Source organism: Mytilus californianus, unplaced genomic scaffold, assembly GCF_021869535.1.
Source record: "Mytilus californianus isolate M0D057914Y unplaced genomic scaffold, xbMytCali1.0.p SCAF_27, whole genome shotgun sequence".
NCBI classification, from domain to species: domain Eukaryota; kingdom Metazoa; phylum Mollusca; class Bivalvia; order Mytilida; family Mytilidae; genus Mytilus; species Mytilus californianus.
This window is the reverse complement of record NW_026262676.1, coordinates 2,317,024-2,326,939: the sequence shown is the minus strand read 5'-3', so window position 1 is coordinate 2,326,939 and position 9,916 is coordinate 2,317,024. Positions and strand designations below refer to the sequence as shown.

Here is a 9,916-nt window from a genome sequence, read left to right as displayed (position 1 = left end):
TATAGTTTTACTGTCCCTATAGAATCAGAACCATGAACTATGCAAATAATGTAAAGGTCAGATATTACTGACCAAATGTACACCTTGTATAAACCAAATATATTTCACCTATTCCATATGATATTTGAAAAACAGAGCAAACAAGTTAAACAAATTGCCACTGACAAATGAACCATGAAAACTAAATCTTGGTCAACGGACATCTGCCAGACAGACATACACAATTTACAAGTATTCAGTACACCAAATATAGTTCTAATATCCCTATAGAATCTGAAAAACAGAATAAATCAGAGGTCAGATTATACCAACCAGACAAAAATATACACCTTGCATAAACCAAATATTGTTCACCCATTCATTATGGTCAAGAGAAAACTGTCTGACAGGCATGAGGATCTTGCAAGGTACGCAGATTCCAAACATAGTTACTTATAAAAAATGTTTGCGAGTTTTCCATTGAAAACATATGTCGCCAAGAAATGACAAGCTTTAACAGGAAGTTCATGATCAATGACAATAATATCATTGTTGCCAACACGGGTGCAAGACAACAGATGGTGATCCCTATCAGTCGCTTCTGCATGTGCAGGTGACATAATATAAACAAGACAGAAATTTACATAACAAAAAAAATATTCCCTTTTTTTGAAGCAGGCATTCAACCATGAAAATGAGGTCAGGGTCAAATAACAGACAAAAAGGTCATAACATATGGCATCTATATACAAAATATAAAGCATCCTGGTCTTCTACCTTCTGAAATACTAATCTTTTAAGACAAGGGAGTCCTGTGTAAAACAATCTGAGACATTTTGACTTATTTAATACTAAATTACAATGACTTAGTATCATTAGCATACAAGGTCTATTCTAATTCGTACAATACAGGTACACAATCAATAAGAGCTGATCTGGAATAAAATGTTGGGCAATTTTATTTTTGTCTGACCATAAAACACTTTCTAAGATACATGAACAATTATTTATGCATGAAATATTATAAACAACTAGTAGTTATACGGACAACAATCCATCAGTCCAACTGTAATCAAGAGTTTTTTCTGGGTCTTCCTTGTTAAATCTTGATATCTTTTGTGCGACAAGATCAGCTGTTGATGGTGGCAAGGTTGGTGCAAGTACTGCTGATACTCTCCTTGGGTCATTGACATCTAGCAGCACTTTTCTGTTCATCCCAACAGGATCTTGTAATCGGTTTTCTACTATGGTTTTTATTATGGTAGGAACATGGTGATAGTCTTTGTCCTCCCTTTTAGCATACACTGACCACTGAATACCAGTCTTGCTGAAGTATCTCTGATACCTAAAAATATTTTTTTAAAGTTTGAATTGCAGTCTGCATACTATGGAGGCTGACAGTATTGTACTATTCCATAAACAATTTTTCCAAATAAAAACAAGAATGTGTCCATAGTACACGGATGCCCCACTCGCACTATCATTTTCTATGTTCACTGGACCGTGAAATTGGGGTCAAAATCTAATTTGGCATTTAAATTAGAAAGTTCTTATCATGGGGAACATGTGTACAAAGTTTCAGGTTGATTCGACTTCAACTTCATCAAAAACTACCTTGACCAAAAACTTTAACCTGGGTTGGTTGGTTGGTTGGTTGCTTAACGTCCAGTGGCAAATATTTCATGCATATTCAGGACGAGAACAAATTTACAATAAATACAATAGGTAGGTTTTGTAAGAGGGGCGTCCGGTATTAAGATCGAAAAAATTTAGACTGCCACGGGAAATGAGGGTATATTGGATGGGGACAGAAATTTAGCCTTGCAACAGGTCACCTACGGACCACTCAAAGAGTTGTTGCAAGGGTTCTTAACGTGCAAAGAGCGTGGCACTCTCTTTACACGAGGCATCGGATTTAACGTCCCCATTCTGACCGGACGTGGCTGCAAATTTGTACATCCCGCACAGCCAAACGGACGCCCCACTTTAGCGAGGGTTTTACCGCCGGTCGGAGGAAGACCAATGGTGACCATATTTCTATTCCCCAGTCACCCTTGGGGGCCTTTAACCTGGGACAGACGGACAAACGAACGGACGCACAGACCAGAATACATAATGCCCCTAATACTATCGTAGTTGGGGCATAAAAATAAAAGTTTACCTAGTGCTGCCATCTTTGTTGACCTTTGGCAATGAGCATTATTATCCAGGGCTGCTAAGAGATTGCGAGCTCTGTATGAAACTGGATTAAAAGAATGGCGCTTGGAAGCATATTTAAGGATCAAGTTTTGGAAATTTTCCAATTCAGCTGTGCTCCTGAAAAAAAAGTAAATAACAAGTGAATCTGTAAGCTACTGCTCACTAATGATATCCCCATTTAAATTATAAGGTAAACAGAAAGTTAATAAGTAATGAAATTGAAAACATATTGCACAGTATAGCATGCTCATATAAACCTTGATACCATATTTCAAAAAGCCATAATGTGTAGTTTGTGGAAAATGAGTCAAAATAAATGTGGATAATGCCCCCGCTTGCATATCATATAGTTATAAAGGGACATAACTGAAGAACGGTAAAAGTGACGCTACCCAAATTTGAACTTGATCTGAGTTTTGTGGTAATAGGCATTGTGTGTAAATCTCATGACATTTGGTTGAGGCAAACTTAAGTTAGAGAACGGAAACTGAAAATTTTGCAATTTTTCCATTTATAAAGGGGCATTTCTCCAGAACAGTTTGAGTGACACCACCAAAATTCAAACGTGATCTGAGTTTTGTGGTAATAAGCATTGTGTATAAGTTTCATAACATTTGGTTGAGGCAAACTTAAGTTAGAGAACGGAAACTAAAAATTTAGCAATTTTTCCATTATAAAGGAGTATAACTCTAGAACCATTTAAGTGACGCCACCAAAATTCAAACTTAATCTGTGTTTTGTGGTAATAAGCATTGTGTGTAAGTTTCATAACATTTGGTTGAGGCAAACTTAAGTTAGAGAACGGAAACTAAACATTTTGCAATTTTTTCATTTATAAAGGGGCATAACTCTAGAATGGTTAGAGTGAAGCTAAATAAATTCAAACTTGATCTGTATTTAGTGGTAATAAGCATTGTGTGTAAGTTTCATAACATTTGGTTGAGGCAAACTTAAGTTAGAGAACGGAAAATAAAAATTTTGCAATTATTCCATTTATAAAGGGTCATAACTCTAGAACGGTTAAAGTGACGCCACCAAAACTCAAATTTGATCTGTGTTTTGTGGTAATAAGCATTATGTATAAGTTTCATAACATTTGGTTGAAGCAAACTCAAGTTAGAGAACGGAAACCAATTTTGGGATGTATGGACGTACGTTCGTACAGACGGACAAGGGTAAAACTTAATGCCCCCTCCGCTACGGCAGGGGCATAAAAAACCATGGGGACAGACAGACAGAGGTTACAGCCCACCCCCTTTTAGTGGGGATATAAATGCACTTGATATTTTCCTTTACATATTGTTTGACTGAAAATTTACTATTATTTTAAGATACCTATTTGGTCTTTTTTTGTCTTGTGATTTTTTATTCAATATTCCAATTTTTGATAGAATATCTTATCACCGGCTTCGTATATTTTTTTGGATATTTATAGGCTGATGACATGTCTTTAAAAAACCCATATTCCCAGCGTGTTGCTAAGACATATTCCTGGATGTCGCTACCCATTTACCATTGTTATCTATTGTCGCCGTCTATCTACGTACATATTGGTAGATATGGGTATTTTAACACCCTTCAGTACCTTGTAAACCCTTCCGCCTTGCCTCAGGAGTACTTGGGTACTTCATGAGATTAAAATACCCATATCTTAGGATATGAACGTAGATAACTTATATCATACCTGCAGTTTAAGTAGTAAGGAATTTTCTTAATGAATCTTTTGTCCATCAGAATTCCAATGGCAGCATCATGAGCTGGTGAACCAGCTTTCAACCAACCCTTTTCCCTCTCTTCACATAACGGACCATGTTTACAGGAATATGTTCCATCGTCAGTGTACGACATAGACCATTCATGCTCATTAACAACATGGTGTATCATTCCACACCACACGCCCTGTAAAATCAAAATAGCAATTGAGGAATAAATTCATATGAGAAATACAACCTTATACTGCAAATTACAAAGAAATAGGGAAATGAGAATATAGAGACAAGAAAAAAGACATGTGACGTCATGCAAATCCTAAGCTAGCTAAAATTCCTAAACTTGCATATAAATTGCAACATTATCATGATTGTACCAAACTAGATATCAGGGAGATGGGAGCCATCCATGTGGGCCCTGCTGTAAATAACAGACAAATCTTTACCATAGAAAATGGGATTCCCAACTGAAACCTAAGGTTTTTACCTTGACCTTTGACCTACAAAGTTGTTCATGTTTGAAACCTGTTTTTGACCTTTGACCTACAAAGTTGTTCATGTTTGAAACCTGTTTTTGACCTTGACCTACAAAGTTGTTCATGTTGGTTAATATACATGTCAAGTACAGTCTTTGAAATCATAACAGTTCTCAAGATATGGAGCGGACAGGATCTTTCCCATAGGACATAATTATTCTTATTTTGTTTTTCTCACACGATGCAATTTAATTTTCCCCTATGGGACAATGATATTTTTTCAAGCCGGGAGTAAAATATTCATACATAATTTTCTTTTTTTGATACATGTCTCTTATGTCTTTAAAGCATTCATTACTGATTTTTAGTCGCTTCTTTTTAAAATGATTTCTTTTTCTGAATTTTACTGGACGAGGTGGTATTTAATCCTAAAATATAAACAGATCAAACAATAACCATAGACAAGAACATGTACTACCATATCGTAACATACCATGAATTCTTGAAAAAAAGTAAAATCACAAAAATACTGAACTCCGAGGAAAATTCAATCGGAAAGTCCCTAATCACATGGTAAAATCAAATGACAAAACACATCAAAAACGAATGGACAACAACTGTCATATTCCTGACTTGGTACAGGCATTTTCAAATGTAGAAAATGGTGGATTGAACCTGGTTTTATAGCGCTAAACCTCTCACTTGTACGACAGTCTTATCAAATTCCGTTATATTTACAACGATGCGAGAACAAAACAGACATAATAAATAAAATAGTCAAAACATGGGTACAGCAGTCATCACTGTGTTACAATGAATAGACTTTGATACATCTGCAGAATACCAAAAGTGATTTACAATATGTCTAGTCCATTCCAATAGACATGTCTTTTCCTTTTCCTGACAAGCCTCTTGAAAATAAGTTTCATTAAAACAAAGAGCAGATTCTTGTCGAACAAAAGATTATTGTATATATTCATGATAAAATGTATTTTTAAAGCTTATTATAACTGTTATTCAAAATAACAAAATTAATACCACCTAAAATTGGAATTCTATTTGTAGAAAAAAAAAACAAAAACAATGCAATCAATAATGAAATGGCATCATGAATTCAATTAATAATGACTCCATGAAGGTTTCTTTTCAAAATTCATTCACTCGTTAAGGCTGAGTTTCAGATTAGATAAATAAGTTGATGGACAAACAGACATGAATAATATATGAATTAACTTGTTTCTATGATACCTACCTTTAGGACCTTCTTTCCTAGATTTTTGGCCCCATGCCAAATATCAAAGGAATGTTTGATATTTGGAAATTCTCTACCTGAATGAAAATTATACATAATTAAACAGTTTTAAATATACATGCAGTACACTGAACATAGTTAATTCAGCATATGTCAAATTATTTAAAAAAAAACTGTGCATATGTAAAGAACATGATCTTTACCATGGGACGCAGGGTACTCAACTCCAACCCAAGTTGTTTACCTTGACCTTTGACCTACATTACATACATTATGATACAATCATTATAGTTAATATATATGTATGTCAATTATTAGTTTTGAAATAATAACGGTTCTCAAGATATAGACCAGATACGATCTTTACCATAGAATAATGGGTTTTCAACTGAGACCTGACGTTTATTAATGTACAGTTTTTTTTAAACTTTTTGCTTCAGTTGTATTTTAATGTGTACACACTTAGTGCAATATATTGACAAAGGAAACAATTACTCCTTGCGAAAAACTTTTTACAATTTTTTATTATACTATAACTTATGCATACATTGTATATAAGAAATCGTTATACAACTTACTCATTAATGCTTCCACTTGGACATGGGCATCAGTAACTATTTCAGCTATCTTCATCCTTTTCCTAATAGAAACTGTAAACATTTCAGGAAACAGGCCTTCTCCAGATTTGTACTTTTTTTATCGGTCATCCGTTTGTTAATGGTCACTATGCATACAATCTTTTTAGTATCCATTTCCATAAATGTGTAGGTGCAGTACTGGGCACAATGGCCAGGACTGTCCATCCTTCCACCTTAAATAATTTTTATATCAAAAATAAAATTTTACATATTAAAGAAGAATGTGTTTGAATGACCCTTACATGACCCCTAATGGGGTTTTGTTAAATTCTCCCTAAAAATATATTAGAAATACTTTTCAAAGGTACCAGGCTTATAATTTTATTACGCCAGACGCGCGTTTTGTGTTCACATGGGAGAAATGAGAGATAAAATTTCATTAAGATTGTAGTTCATAAAAAGTGGAATTGCCAGTTTTAAAAATCTTGCAAACTCTTAGTCCCTTACGTCAGACACTGCATATCTACAAGCAATAATGAACATGAGAGCCTGATTAAAAAGAAATAACACTGACTTTATTAATTCGGCAAAATCAGCATTTCAATATACCTATTGTTCCATGCCAGAAACCATCCTAAATATAGGGGACCTTGAAATAGTTGGGGCAATTCAACTGACATCGGTTCCAGATGAGCTCATACAGTTCTTTAATGAAACAGATTCAGTTTCGCTGAAAGGTGACCCTTATACTGGTTAAGGACAATTTCAAAGCCGAAACAGTAAACAAAGAAAACGCTGAAAAAATATCATTCAGAAGGTGATTTAACACTGTAGAGAATAATTTGTTAGAAATTAAGAAGTTATCAAACTGAAAGAAATATAATCATAACATAAACTTGAGGGTGTTACGTGTATCAATAGAAGGACTGGGGGATATCTAATCTGAAAATAGTCCAAAATTAACAGGAATGTTTGGCAAAATTAGGTCAGTGCTCCAACTTATACAGCACATGACTAAGTGCTCCTCTTCTATAGAAATCCTTCATCCGCCTCAGGCGCCAATTTTGTATCTCCGAATACTAATTGAAGGTACCACGCTTATATATATTTTTAAACGCGCATTTCGTCTATACAGCAGTGGCATGGACACAGAAGTTGCACATAAACTCATCATACATACCAGGCTTTCACTATATGTTTTGAACTGGTTATATTGTTGCTGAACATCTGGTACAGATGTCACGGACGCAAGATAATGGATATTGATCATTATATTTCGCTTCTGCGAGCACACATGGCATTACTAAATAAAGATATTCGATAATGAAGATATTTTTTTTCCGATTTCAAGGATGAAATTGAAAGAACAGCCTAATCAAGATCAGATATTACACAAGCTGTAAAGGCAACACTGTCAATTGTATTGAATGAAGAACTGCAGCCTATTAGGCAAAACAAATTAATTCAGATGACCAAAAAGAAGTTTCTTAGAACGTAAGTAATTGATTGACTGATTGTTGGTTGCTTAACGTCCAGTGGCATTATTATTCATGGGATACCAATTTTGAGGGTATAGGTAAACAACGAATTTAAATGTCACCGAATCACAAACTTTCTATAAGCTTGTATGCAGACTTTTGCTAAACCACAAAATAAAATATCCACGAAAATAAGTGAATCTACAGTGAGTATACGGTATGGGGTTTTATCATTGTTGAAGGCTGTACGGTGACCAATAATTGCTAATATTCACTTATTTGAACTCTGCTGTATAGTTGTCTCATTGGCAATCATACCACATATCTCGTTATTTTTATACAGAGGAATCAAATGTATGTCAACATGAGAAAGTGTTGTTATAGAACAGGTACACAAAAGACACACAACGACAAACATTTAACAATAAACACTAAAAAATATCGAACATTTCTGTCTAAAAATTCATCAGGTAAGCCCATGATCAGATGTTATGAAAATCAACATATATATTTGAAAATGACCTCATGAATTGCTCAATAAGTACATGGCAAGCCTTGTTCAACATTGTCTTTCAATCTTTCAGCACTTGACACGTTTCTCCAAACTGCAGACAAAAGAGAAGAGCAGGTCATACTAGACGAACTTATAGTGGATAAAGCACCATCCACACCATGCAGCAGAGCAGGAAGGTAGCTTAAAAATGCTTTTTCCGCTATGTTTGAAATTTATGTTTCATTTTGTTAGATAAAAGAGATCTTGAAATACAAATGAACATTTAATTGAAATCTTCTCGGAGAATAACAATGTTTTTTTTTAAATTTTGCCATGAATGTTAAAACTGGAACTTATTTTCAAATATACACTTCTGTACCTTATATGCATGCAAATTACATTCATCAAGGCTCAAGTATGACAGAAATTTTGAATGCTGTTCAAAGTAACTGTTACGGCAGTGATGTTAATTAATCACAATTTTTATTCATTGTCCTGATTAGAACTTCATTGCCCAGTTTAAAACATCTGGCATACTCAAGTTAATAGTTTTGTTTCATGTTTACAGGCATCATGAAAACACAAAAGAGTCAAACATGGTTAAAGAAAACAATGTTCAAGATGTTCCAACAAGGTGTGTTTAAGTGATGTTCTCAAGATTGGTATACATACATGTATATGTGATAAACAAGTAAAACTTTAAAAAAAAAAATTTAATGAAAAACGAAATAGCATTTATTTCAGACTCTTCCTTAATCAGGATGTACTCCAACACTTTCAACTTTTTCTCAATGTTTTTAACAGACATTTTTATAATGGTACACCCTTGGCTGTCAAGTTAGGAGATAGTATTATTCCAGCAGTAGTAAGTTGAGTTCATGGACAATTTTCTTGTTACTTCTGTTTTGTTTTATTCACAGTACACCATGAGATGATTATTCTCAGAAAATATACTGGTTCACAGTGTATAATTGAACACTGTGTCACCTCAAAATCATTACAATACATTCATTATCAGGTAACTGTTCCTTTACTTTCAGTGCTGTTCTTATGTTAATAGGGAGTATGTTATGTGAACCATTACATTAGCTCTATGTCCCTTACTGTTTTGGGGTTTACACAAGTTTTGTATTGTCGGACAATAATCATCTCTCGTGTTCAATGTGTTACAGGAGGGTTAGACAGATATATGTTGCCGTACCCCGATGTATACGAAGGGATCTGAATTTACCAACTAAAACACAATAAGTCCAAACCTATTAAGTCCTTTAGGTCAACTGACGACAGACCTCAACCAACCTAGTTAACCTACGGCCGAAATCAAGTGGTGTTCCCAGATAGCAATTCTATATTTCGGTAATTCAGTCAGTTCGTTCCGCTAAAACCTGAGCAAGTATTATACCGGCAATAAGACTCAAGAATTTGTAAACTTCTTATACTTTATATAAAACAAAACATCGTTATTTCAACAAGTACAAAATAGTAGTTCAACAATTGTAAAAGTTTATCAAAACTTTATCAAAAATACTTATCAATTCATATCAACAAAAGTGTAAAAAGATTTCGGATATGGCTATAAACTATGGGTAGTACTGGCAGGGTAAAGATAGGACCTTCATATTTAACGAGAAGAACACGCTGTGGTAACAAACTTGTAACTTAAACTAATTAGTTTATTTTACATTTTAAGGACAACTTTATTAAAACAAAAAGGCAAAAATTTATATGCAAAAGTTAAGTGGAAAGTTTACA

General features: G+C 34.2%; 1 pseudogene; it reads right to left on the bottom strand.

Moving 5' to 3' along the window:
* Positions 1-1,017: 1,017 nt before the first annotated feature.
* On the bottom strand, positions 1,018-6,418 carry LOC127732760 (uncharacterized; annotated as a pseudogene).
* Positions 6,419-9,916: the final 3,498 nt, after the last annotated feature.